This window comes from Castor canadensis, chromosome 10, assembly GCF_047511655.1.
Source record: "Castor canadensis chromosome 10, mCasCan1.hap1v2, whole genome shotgun sequence".
NCBI lineage: Eukaryota > Metazoa > Chordata > Mammalia > Rodentia > Castoridae > Castor > Castor canadensis.
The window spans coordinates 41650132-41663156 of record NC_133395.1 but is presented as its reverse complement, the minus strand read 5'-3'; the positions used below and the strand labels follow the sequence as shown (position 1 = coordinate 41663156).

Sequence of the window (13025 nt, the reverse complement as noted above, 5' to 3'; positions counted from 1 at the left end):
CATATGACAGATCTATGTTTAAATTTTTAAGAAGTCTCCAAATTTTTATCCAGAGTGGTTGCAACAGCTTGCATTCCCACCAGCAGTGTACGAGGGCTCCTTTTTCCCTACATCCTCACCAAAACACATTTTTTTTTTTTTAATTTTAAACAGCCAAAGAGCAGTCTTGCCCCTTTTCCCTAATGGCTGTTAAGGTTTCTTCTTCAGAGGGAGGGATAAGACAGAAGGAAGAGCCCTGGAAACTTCCATTAAAACCTCCTTGTGACCTTAAAGAGTGAAAAAAGGAAAAGCAAGAGGGATAGTGAAAGTATCAGGAACGACAATCAGAACTTTGTAGGAACAGCTAAGGAAAATGCTGCTTTCTGCACAACTAATTACCATAGAGATTGAGGAACACCTTGGAGAGAAAGAATAAAAACTTTAGATCATGTCATTTCCCTGCCACCCTTCTTGGGATCCCTCCACCACCAACTGTGGGGGCTCTACTCTCTCACTTTACATTTTTCTATCTCAATAAAATCTCCCACTTTTAAATAATGCAGAAGTAGAGACAGCTGCAGATAGACATAGGGACAGCAAAAAATACCAAAAGTAAGCAATCATTCAGTATTTGAGAAACCTACATTAAACAGAATTTGCCTCCTTTCTCAGCATAATATTGAATGAAAGTGACGAGTGACTGATAAACAGTTTTGCATTCTTGTAGTTTTTAGTAATCCATTTAAAAATTAAACAATAGCACTCTATGTCAAAGATACTCAGCAGGTTCCCTCTAAATATGCAATAAGAGAATAGATTTCTGTGAACTGATTATCAGTTATACCAAAGAGTGTTCAAGGCAGAGGTGCTGGGGTGATGGGTGTGGAAGAGTGAACACAGTTTCGCTAAATAAATAACTAAATCAATTATTCAATAAATAAATACAGGAACAAGGCCATATATTTTCCCATATCCAGCTGTAAATTCCTTCATAAGCAATAACTACCAGTCTTTTTAATTTAATATAGAAAAACTGGATGCAATTTCAGGTCATTACTCACCTTGGAAGAACAATGAAAAACCACCCTTATGAGGGTTACAAATTATAGCTGGTTCTGTGAAAACTATGGCAATTTTCTTTAAATGGTTCATGGAGTCTATAGTACAGTTTTATGCAATTCTTTTGGCCCTTGTGCTATGGGCATACATTGAAATAAAATTTCCTTAAGAAGAATACTTCAAACACTAGTGCTCTATACTTTGCAATTTTTCTTTGGTGCCCCAACTCTTATATTACTACCTCACTATAAAGCTATTTCATAAGAGCAATAATGCACTGAAAGTTTCTTCGTTACAAAAGGTTACATGTTACATTGCTTTACTAAAATCTTTTAATACCAGTTGACTTTGCACATGGGAACTTAATTCCCCATTTTAAATAAAAGAATGTAGGCAAGGCAGAGCTTTGGAGCTTACCAATTAAAGAGATAACTTCTGTACAAATATATTACAAAGAATTAACAGAACTTTTTAGTACCAAGATTAATCAGGTTTGTATTGAAGGCAATTGTTGCAGACTTTATTTGACTGTTTATTGTCATAAAAATCCCTGAGACTTTTTACTTTTATTTATCATTAAACTGTATTTACACCTGGCAGAAAAACTACAACTGACATTTCCCCAATACCAAAAAATTAGACTTATTTATCTATTTTAATTTTACTTTATCATTTTTACATTTACTTACATGTCTATACATTATTTTGGCTACCTCCCCTCAAGTGGCACAAGTGGTAAGAGTGTCTGCATAGTAAGTGTGAGGCCCTGAATTCAAACCTCAGTACTGATAAAATAAATTAGATTTAATAATAAATTTTTTTTAAAATTCCAAATATAATAAAAAAGGTCCTGTTTTAGAAATGTTCGCTTGGAATTTGAGGGTGAACTTTTTCTGTTATGTTTCAGAATTGAAAGATTTCAGAGAAAGAAACATAATTGCATTTGCTCATTTCCACTGGTGCGTTTAATTTTCATTGAAAGTAATTAATGCTTAAGAGTGGACAAGTTAATGCAGTTTTCGAACTGGTTAAAATTTCTGTGGAGTACTAAAAAAAGTGTCAATACATAGTGGTAAAACTAACTTATTAGAAAACAGTTACAGTAGTTTATAATATGTTCTATGAACCAGCATGAAAATGCATGTACAACCCTAAAATGAAACTGAGTTCTGAAATATAATGATGGATTGTCAATGCAGTGAATACTCTTCTCTCTGCAGGGGCAATGGTTGGTGAGTTGCATTTTTATTAGCACACACACACTCCCCACACGTAGGTATACATATGTTTTGTAGGCGACTGCATATGTTTATACAGAGAAAGTATTTATTATACAGAATTAGCTTCATTAACAATAAATTCATTATAGTATTTTAATGAAATATTTTATTTTTAAGTATGTAAATAAGATATGTATTATATGAATACAAATTTTATTTATAAATTTATAAATGGACAGTAAAATCTCATATGCTATACTAAGATAACATATGCAACATCTATCAGAAATGCAGCCTGGATTTTGGGGTTGAACTATTTCTGAAAAATATTCTCACTGAAAATTACGATTGAAGTTTCTGTGGTAAAGAGAGACATTTTAAAATCTGAATTGAAGTACAATATTATTTACTGAAAAAATATTTCCCAAAAATAAGCTTTTAAAATAATATTAACCTTGACTATCTTTATGCTGGTGTTTAGAATAAACAGTCTGCAAGTTAATCTTCAGGCAAAATATCAAGTCATAAGTTTGGAGATTCAAATCTAGAGTGCTTTAAATTGAGTTACAATTCCAGGTTGTACCAGTTATTTGAATACTGTCTTTTCAAGGTTAAGTTTAAAATATGTTCAGTGGTGTATTATGCTCCTTTTACTTTAAGTTTCTGAAACTGACCCTGGAGCTTGAACCTATATTAGTAATTGTATACATCGAAGGGAACAGAAGATAGTATGCAGTGGGTTTTTAAATGCACACTGAGAACTAATAAGCTTTATCATTTCCATACATTGTTTCAAAATATATGTTTTTGACCTTAATATTTTGATTTTTATTTCATTTATGCTAATTGTATAGTATCTAAATTAAATGCTTTAGAGTAAAAATGATGCTGCAGAATATTCTGGAAGATGCCAACTGGCACTTGGGAAATTAGCTACAAAGCTGAGTTCTACATCCATTTGACAGCCAAAGTTTCCCAGTGTATAAAACATGTTTAAACTAGGTTTTCCTCTACTTCTCCAAGTTTAAAAGGTGGTATATATTTAACATGTTATTATATGTGTCATGCAGAAACCTAAGGGACTTAAGTGCATTTGTTTAATATCATTTTCTGACTTTAGACTTCTATACCATGGTATAAACAATCTAGCTAATAAAAGGAATGAAAAACACCTGAATCTTTGCTATTGCTTCAATCATAACTGTTTTAAATTATCCTGATGATAGGTTTCAAAATGTGTATTAAACTAAGTCTAGTAAAGCTAAAATATGATTTTAAGTCTCGTTTTCCATTTATATATTTCATTCACAAAGAAAAAAATACCACAATGAAAGCTCTGATATCTCCTGTGTTTGCAGAAAAAGACTTGGTGCTTCAAATGTCTTTTGAACTATTTCAGACTAAAGAGGACCAAATTAAATAAACTAATTGCAGTGATGTTGGATGGGGGGGGTCTTTTGCCACTTTCGCAAGTCTGGGATTTAACTGTGAATGCATAAAAGGCTAGAGTGTTTTTTAAAATTTTCTTAAATTAATGTTTTGTGTATTTTAAGGATCAAAATGGAGGTACATGAGATATATGCTCCTTTTCAAGGTCTTAAAAAGCTTTTTTCTTATAGACTTGGACAAAGATTACCTGAAGGAATATACTTTAACAAACAAAGAAATAGCTGTTGATGTAGTCACTGCTCATAGAGTCTTTTGAAATACTTTCTTCATCTCCCAACTCCAAACTAAAATAACTTTCGTAAAATCACTCTACTGTTTATCTTTTAATCCTCAGGTCATATAAAACACTAACACTTCTCTGATTCATCTTCAATCAATTGTTCCCCTGGTGAAAAGAGGTATGAAAATAAACCAGAAATGGATTTTAGAGACAAATACAGAAAAATCTAATTTTAAAATGTGTATACATAAACACACAAAATGATGTAAAGTGTACAAAGATTCTTCCAAATGCATGTATTCATTCATCCATCCATCATTCAAATACTTTGTAATGACTTGGCTAAAGAATATAAGCAAAAATAATCATTGCCTTTATTGAACTGATAACAATATAAATGTGGTCATTTTAATGAACTCCCTGTATCTCCCAAATGTATTAAGCAGCATAAGTAAATGTCATTTTAGAAAGCTCATAATAGTGGGGGGAGAGGAATAAAATCTAAAAACATTAGGGGCAAATTGTGGCATCTTTATTGTTTATTTTGCTTACTGTTCTTTAGAAGAGTATAGAATAACTTTTGCTGAAGAATAACATTTTAACACTTTTTTTCTTACAATGATATTAAAACAAATATATGTTACTACAACTAAGAAAGGATTAATTTTAAATTCATAAGAGTTTTTATGACAGAAAGGTGGGCTCAATATTTCAGTTATTAAATAATATATAAAGAACATATTATAAAACATTTCCCTTAATGTTTAAAATACTAATAGCAATCTACTTCCAAATGAGGACAATACATAATTCAAAGAAAATAATTTTAGGAAAAGAAAATATGTGTATCTATATTGTCTCAACTTAAAATTCCATGGCAATGTAGCATGTCTCTTACGAATCTTGAAGTATCACTCCATTACAATTTCAAGCTCTATATAAAACAGTATTTTTCAGCCTTGCATGATTAAGATGTGTGAAGTCTGAGTGGAGTTTTTCCTTTTTCACTTCCCTTCAATGAAAGAAAAGATTTTGCTATACATGGAATATTTCTTTTCTTTTCCTTTCTTTCCTTTTTTTGTGGGGGGGGAAATGGGGAAGGGCTTAATGGGTTTGAACTCAAGGCTTTGTGCTTCCTAGGCAGGTACTCTACCACATAAGCCACACTTCCTGTCCTTATTCTCTATTTATTTTTCAGATATGTTCTCTTATTTTTGCCTTGGACAGTGGTCCTTCTATTGATGCCTCCCATGTAGCTGGGATTGCAGACATATACCACAATAAGTAGCCCTTCACACATTATCTTTTTCTCAACACTTGATTATCAAGATATGTAAGATAAGCAAATAATTAGTTCATCAATACTAATTTTGCTTATTTCTTATTTCTATGACAAGAGAGTGTTTAGATTACCTCTGTAATCGAATATCCTCTGTACTGATCCAAACATCCATAGGCAGATTGAAAAACAAAATATGATTTTTCCCAGAATATAGAGGGTAGGAATTGGTGGGGTGTTTATGTATGTACAGAGAAGTAGAAGAAAGCAAATTGGGTAATAAAGATGGTTTCTTCTGAGGTTCAACATGAAAAGAAACAGGGAATCAGAATAAATTTGATTCATATTCCTGACACTGAGTGTAGTAGCTCTGAGTCCTTTTTTGCCTCTCTTCCAGATCTAGCTCTTTTAAAGTTGTATTAGAGCTCTTTTTCTTTTCCATCTGTGACACTAAAATCTTTTTAGACTTGGAATATGGCTTTTAAATTTTGCTTGCTAGCAAAGATTTGTAGACTCATGGAATATTAAAGTTGAAAGGGATGTTAGAGACTTCTTCACATATACTACTGATAGAGAAATTAAAGTACAGAGACTGATTGAAGATGAAATATTTAGAGATCAATAGATGTTGTATTGTATTTTACTTAGATGGCATCAGTAAAAGCTATCTTGTTTTTTTAAATAACTGAAGCAAAGACAAATTGAGACCTCGTCTCAATCTCATATTTTCACTTACAGGTTTCCAGAGTTTAAAGGGTTCTCTAACTGCCATGAATAAAGATAATACCTAAGACCTTTCAAAAGACTAGACTGAGGCTCTAGCTCTGTCATTCCAGATGGCTACTCACATTAATGAAGGAACATTGTTCCTACAAGGGACTTTTTCAGTCCCTTTTATTAAAATTCTACAACTTTAGAGATTACTTCTAATAAAATATTTTTAATATCATATTATTGTTGTACTGGGATACAAAGTATTGTGACATTTACGAAAGTGTCTACAATATATCTTAGTCAAATTCACCCCATCCATCATTCTCCTTTATTCCCTCCTCCCATTCTTAAAATAGTTTCAACAGATCTCATTTTTCCATTTTCACGAATGAGTACACAATATTTCCACCATATTCATTCTCCTACATCCTTTCCTTACATCCTCCCACTTCCCACTGGTACCAACTCCCAGCAGGACCTGTTTTACCTTTCTGTCCTCTGGTTTTGAAAAAAGATATTTTGTTTATTTAAGATAACTATACAGGGAATTTTATTATGACATCTTCATGTATATCTGTGTCATATCCCAAATTGGTTCATCCCCTTCATTTTTCTCCTGTCTACTCTAGTAAACTTTTAACCAAATCTTAAGAAATCATCTGCTTAACTCAACATCCAAATGTACTGATAGAATGAACACTTCCTCAATTCAACTCAAAATGTTTCATGCTTAGAATCTGTGAAGTTCAAAAGGTCAATCATTTTTCGAAACATTAGCTAAAAAACGAGGGTCTGAGGAACTTCAAAATGAAAACTCTGAAAAACATGCATTTGAATATAGCCAAGAGTTTAGGTCAACATGTAGCATCTATAGATGTAATGTATCCCTACACGTTACACCATGCACACTTTCATGCTAGTGGTTGATTGTGAGCAAGGCTGGAATAAGCTTAACTAACTTGTGTTTTGTGTCTTTAAGCTAATTGACATTGTACATATCTTCTCAATATGCATAACATTCTTCCCATTCTTATTCCCTGGTGAGCTCTCTAAAGCATGGGGAAGTATAGAAATTTGTTTACACAGTCTTATTAAAATAAATAGTTAAACACAACAAAAGAAGCTTGCTTAAGGAAGAAACCCCCTCTCCCATACACACATACACCTAATAAAGGGTATATTCAACAAATATTTACAAACTTTTAAACAAGCTATGGAAAGTACACACAAAAGATAACAAAACCTTATTTTCTGCTGCTCATTAAATTGAAACTACTTGCAGATAAAGTTTTCCTTATGAATAAAGTCTGTACCTACTTTCCCTTTCTTCAATTGCCTTCTTCATGTATTGAATGCAAACTAATAAACATACACTCCACTTGTTGAAAGCTTTATCCACTCATTTGATGGTTTATGTTGATGTCAAGTTAGACAAGGCAAGGATTTTTGCTCAATTTATTCTTCATGTATAAACAAGAATACACTTTAAAATGAATTGCCATGAAACTAAGCCTTTGAGAATACATTGTCTGTAAAAGTGGGGCACAGTTGCGTTGCATATATTTTGTTGATGCATGATTTAAGGGCTAAAATTGTCCTTTCAAGTTTTCCTGTTTTTGAAAAGACTGAGACAAATGATTCACCATATTCTAGAAACATTTTATATTTTTAAAACCTTTTTTGAAACACAATCACTAATGAGTTATTTGATTACCATAATCAGACACATTAATCACTGCAGTCTTGATGAAAATTCAGATATTATCTCAAGAGGGCTCTGGTCAAATAAATGTGTTGCCATGATAATTGCTGTTATAGTAGTTATTCATTGTGAGTCAGTGTAAAATAGGGTTATGGAAAAGAAGTAACAAATACTTGGTAGGAAAATACCTTATGAACAACAAGTATATGTAACAGAATGTAACAGAAGATTCTTTTAATTCCGTTTAAGTGTATAAAAGACACATATACACTACCTTAATAAAATGCCTAAAATAATAGTCCATTTTATTTATATGAATAATTATGCAAAATTAAAATATAGAGCACTCATATTATCATTGTGTATATGATAAACTACTAAAGACAGATCTATCTGCTATACCAAAACATCGTGGAGACATATCAACATACAGGAAACAAGCACCTCTCTCACACACTCTCCCTTGGAGAACTAAGAAGATTGTGCATTTCAAATGGTCAGGAAAACAAAAAAAGGGATGACCATACCATATGTTATCAACTGTTTATAGCTATGAAAAAAGATGAGTGGCTCCTGACCACTACTGTAATGGAAATGTAAAGTAGAAGGGACAGAAGACAATTTCATTTAGTGATGGAAAATGAAATTGAAGGGGGTTATGGAAGGACCAAAGGAGGCTTGTACAACTTGTGAGGGGATAGTATAGAGAAAGTAAGTAGATGTTTCCAAAAATTTATAGGTACCAAGTAGATAGGTGCAGGAGAAGAAAGACAGAGACACAGCCACACAAAGAGAGGAGACTCATTTTTCTTTTCCACTTAAGATTTGAACTCAAGTTGTCTTCATTTTCTGTCCTTAGATTCCAGGATGTCTCTATTTTATTTATTTATTTTTCTTTTATTATTCATATGTGCATACAAGGCTTGGTTCATTTCTCCCCCCTGCACCCGCCCCCTCCCTTACCACCCACTCCGCCCCCTCCCGCTCCCCCCCCCTCAATACCCAGCAGAAACTATTTTGCCCTTATCTCTAATTTTGTTGTAGAGAGAGTATAAGCAATAATAGGAAGGAACAAGGGGTTTTGCTGGTTGAGATAAGGATAGCTATACAGGGCATTGACTCACATTGATTTCCTGTGCGTGGGTGTTACCTGCTAGGTTAATTCTTTTTGATCTAACCTTTTCTCTAGTACCTGTTCCCCTTTTCCTATTGGCCTCAGTTGCTTTAAGGTATCTGCTTTTAGTTTCTCTGCGTTAAGGGCAACAAATGCTAGCTAGTTTTTTAGGTGTCTTACCTATCCTCACCCCTCCCTTGTGTGCTCTCGCTTTTATCATGTTCTCATAGTCCAATGCCCTTGTTGTGTTTGCCCTTGATCTAATGTCCACATATGAGGGAGAACATACGATTTTTGGTTTTTTGAGCCAGGAAAATCCTTAGATTCCAGGATGTCTCTATTTTAATTTAGATTGTAGTTTTGTTTGTTATAACCAAAAGTGTATTCATCACCAACTTTTATAGCTATATACATTAAATATTACTGAAAGTATCCTTTTAAACTCTTTGTGGACTTTTAGCAAATTTTTTTAATGCTAGGGATTGAAACCAGGACCATGCACATGCTGTATCACTGACCTGTACCCCTGACCCAAGTTCTTTTGTTACTTTTTTTTGACAGTAAGGATAAGAAAAGGAAAGGCAAACAGATCTTCAAACTCAGTGTAACCAAGGCAGAAAGTCAATGAATGTCTTAATTTGCCACTTTAATAAGTTTTCAAATCACTTTTGTAATAATTTTTCAATAACTTTCTCATATTGAAAAACAATAGGCATGGAAGAAGACTATGATCCCAGGGATCAAGTGAATGGCCTAGTTTTTCTGTTCTACCATGAAAATACAAATAAAAACTCGCTACATATCAGATGCATTTATATTTAAATAATGATAAAACTTTGTCAGCTATCTCTTAAAAGTTCTATGAAGATGGTTTTTGATCATTGTAAAATGAATTTGCCTGTACTTAACCTGACTCACTGGTATTGTGCACCCCCTCTTTTCCACATATTTTTCTCAGTGTGTACTTTGTAAAGAGTATTCTGCATCTTCCCTTTCCTTGTTCCTTGGTTCCTTATTATGCTGCAGATTTGTTAACTCTTCGAAAATTACTTTTGGAAAGCAATCACTTTTTCATCTTTATCAATGCTGGTTGCTCATTCCTCTCAATGTCTGTCACCTCAGCAACCATGGCTGTATCTTTCCCATTGGAAGCAGTCTTCATCTTGGTGTTCCTCTAGTCTATGTTCTCTGCTTATCTTCTTGCTATTTATAACTCCTTTGGGGGAATTTTGTACAATTGCATAGCTCTAATTGTCTCCTATACAACTATAAGGGATAAGAAAATTTACTGCTTCAGAACCAACTTATCTTTTATTTCATCCTCATGTGAAATGTTTCATTTACTAAATGTTCCATTTTAGGATTCCTTCAGACATCTTGTCCAAAGCTCAAGTGATTAGCTTATACCTTCCTTACTTGATCTTTTCTTTTGTAATCACAGCAACCATAACTCCTTTAGCATTCACTTCTCTGTTTGAAAACTGTGTTTATTTTTGTATCTTTTTCCCCATTAATGTCCCTGTGTGGTCCACAGTATGACAGGTAGTCAATTTTCAAAACTGCTTTCAAATGCATTTAGCATCGACAGTATCAAACTCTGCTGTGAAATCACACCTTACATTGGCATTCATAAAGCTGCATAGATTTCCCATGGCTAACTGAAAATTTTAAATATTTGAGATTATTTTAGTTAGATATTTTACATGAAGCATAGTCTTTACAGTGGTTTGTGGGGAAAAAAACACATACCCATTACAAAAATATGGGCAAAGTAATACAACACCAGGCCCAAAATGTCTATGCAGAGGATGACCTCTTCTCCTGCCTGCCAGGGAAGGTGGCTAGGAGGCTCATTTGAGATAATCAGATAAAAGAATTTGAAGGTATAGGGACTATTACTCTGTTAATTAATATCAAATTTTAAAATTACACATAATGTGTTCTTTATATTCCTTATTATGTTTTAAAACTAGTATGGCACTTCACTTTTCAAAATAAAACTTTGAGGAATGTTTTTCACCCTGTTACACTTCTAAACATATCTGTATAATTGATAATCTATCTACTCCTAGAATGGCCTGAATAACAGCTGTTTGTGACCCTTACAATACTACACCAAAAATTAACATTGGCACATTATTATTTACAAGGATATATTCTTGATACCTAAGCATTTTTTGCATTTGCTTGAAGAGACTTGACTTGTAAAACAAACATATTTTAAGGTGTGTACTTTTAACTTGTACTCATGAGTGGTAGGAATATGTAGGGTTTTATCTCTTGCATTTTTCAAACAATAATGCAGAACAAAAATAAAATGAGTGACTCCAATATGCATTTGGTTTCCTGGTAAATAAAGGAAAAAATTAACTGCGTTATGAATCTCATTAATCCTTAGTACTTTTATCACGACTTTCTGAAAATTCCCCAGATACAGTACTAATCCCTTTGAAAGGGAGACAGTCAATTTCCAGTGTATTTTGCATGTCCCTAAACAAGACTTGAATGATGGATTTCACTGTCGGAATGAGGTAGTTTACCTCAGCACATAATATCTTATATTAATAACCTTCCCCACAGGAGTGAATGACCTTCTATAAATACAATCCCTCCACTCAATCAAAAAATTAAAGCCTATAACCACCTCATAATTCATCATCTTTTTTACAGGCAATTGTAGGAGCAAAAACAAACACAAATCCCCAGTGCTCAACCCATGTAATGTAAAATTATTCAGCCTTCTCCACTTATATAACATAGATATATTGAAAATTATGTAGCATTTTGTGCTCCAAATCAATTCTACTGAGTGAATTCCTGTTTCCAGTGAACCATAATTTTCAGAGTAAAAAAACACAATTCTTTTCCAAAATCGAAGGCATACTAAAACAATAACCTGCTGAATGTTTGTATATTTTCATCAGTTTTTCAAAAATGCCTCAATGCCTCTGAAATTATGGTGATGCCTGATTATAGGGTTATTCTTGGAATTTGCAAAGCTACCATTTACATAAAACTGTCTTGAGTGATCTCAGAATTTAGCAATGGTGGGGGTCTTCTTTTTTTTGCGTGAAGATGTATAGTATTTGTGCTGAATTTTACTATGCATAGAAGTCTCCCAAATATATATGTAATAAGTTGATATAAGTTCCCAGTTTCCTCTTGAAAAGATATTCACATGCAAAATATAATCTTAGTTCAGAGAGTAATGTTAGAGAATCCTCTGGTAAAGTAGAAAATTTCAGACAAAAGAATTTAGATAATTGGTATATCCCCAAAGTGAACAAATTAGGAATATTGAATAGCATTTCAAAATTCAATATTCTTAACTGTCTTTAATTATAGTAACTATAGAAGTAGAAATTGTATTTACATAAAAAAATGGGATTTTTTTAAGGTAGAAAAACCAAACAGTTTCAGAATAGCTCTTTGTATAAGACGGGTCACTCAGTTATTTTGATCAGGTTCTACTGCTTTATATTATTAAGGAAACCAGTGTGAAGAACTAAATTCATTACATATTGTCCTCTTACATTAGATAAGTAATCTCTATTTTAACAAGAATATATAAAGTCAAAGCCAATTACTTAAGTCCTAAAATCTAAAATTTGTAATATGAACACACACACATATGTCATGACTATATGCTTTCCATAAAGGAGGAGCAACGCACACATTCAATAATCTCTCACTGGGAGAATTGAAAAAAATAAACACATAACATTTATCTTCCAAAATATCACACCCTGAGGAGACCATGTGCTCCCCCTTTGGGTGGTTATGTGGATGTTTCATATTTAGAGTTCAAGGGGACTAAGTAAAGGGAGTAATTAGCAAAACTTCTGGGCAAATCTCAAAAGTCACCCTAAGAACAATTAAAATTATTCTGAAATGTTTTCATGTTATTGACAGAAGTTTTTCCATAGCAAATTAATTTTAGGATAGCTAAGGTCAAAATGTAGCAAAACGAATACCACTGTGGAGAGTACAATAAATGTTTATATAAAACTTGTCCACTACAAACTATACCTATTGAGATGAATCACTTCTTAGGTTAACTTGTCTCATGTATAAGTGATACTAATGTTTGTTTTCTTTTGTAGAGAGGAACCATGTTATCTTTTCAAGTTAATTCACTCAAGTAATAGAAAATGTCTCTAAATTAATTCAATAGTCAATTTTTTGATTGCCTATGCACTTATTAAATGATGATACACGAATTAAATGTTTTATGTGTTATCAAAATTGTCAATTAATGTTTTACAAAAATGTTTGATTACATCTGAGAT

General features: G+C 32.8%; 1 protein-coding gene across 17 annotated transcripts in view; it reads right to left on the bottom strand.

Moving 5' to 3' along the window:
* Positions 1–13025, bottom strand: part of Pcdh9 (protocadherin 9) — an 888530-nt gene that overhangs the window by 573701 nt on the left and 301804 nt on the right. The window lies entirely within an intron of this gene.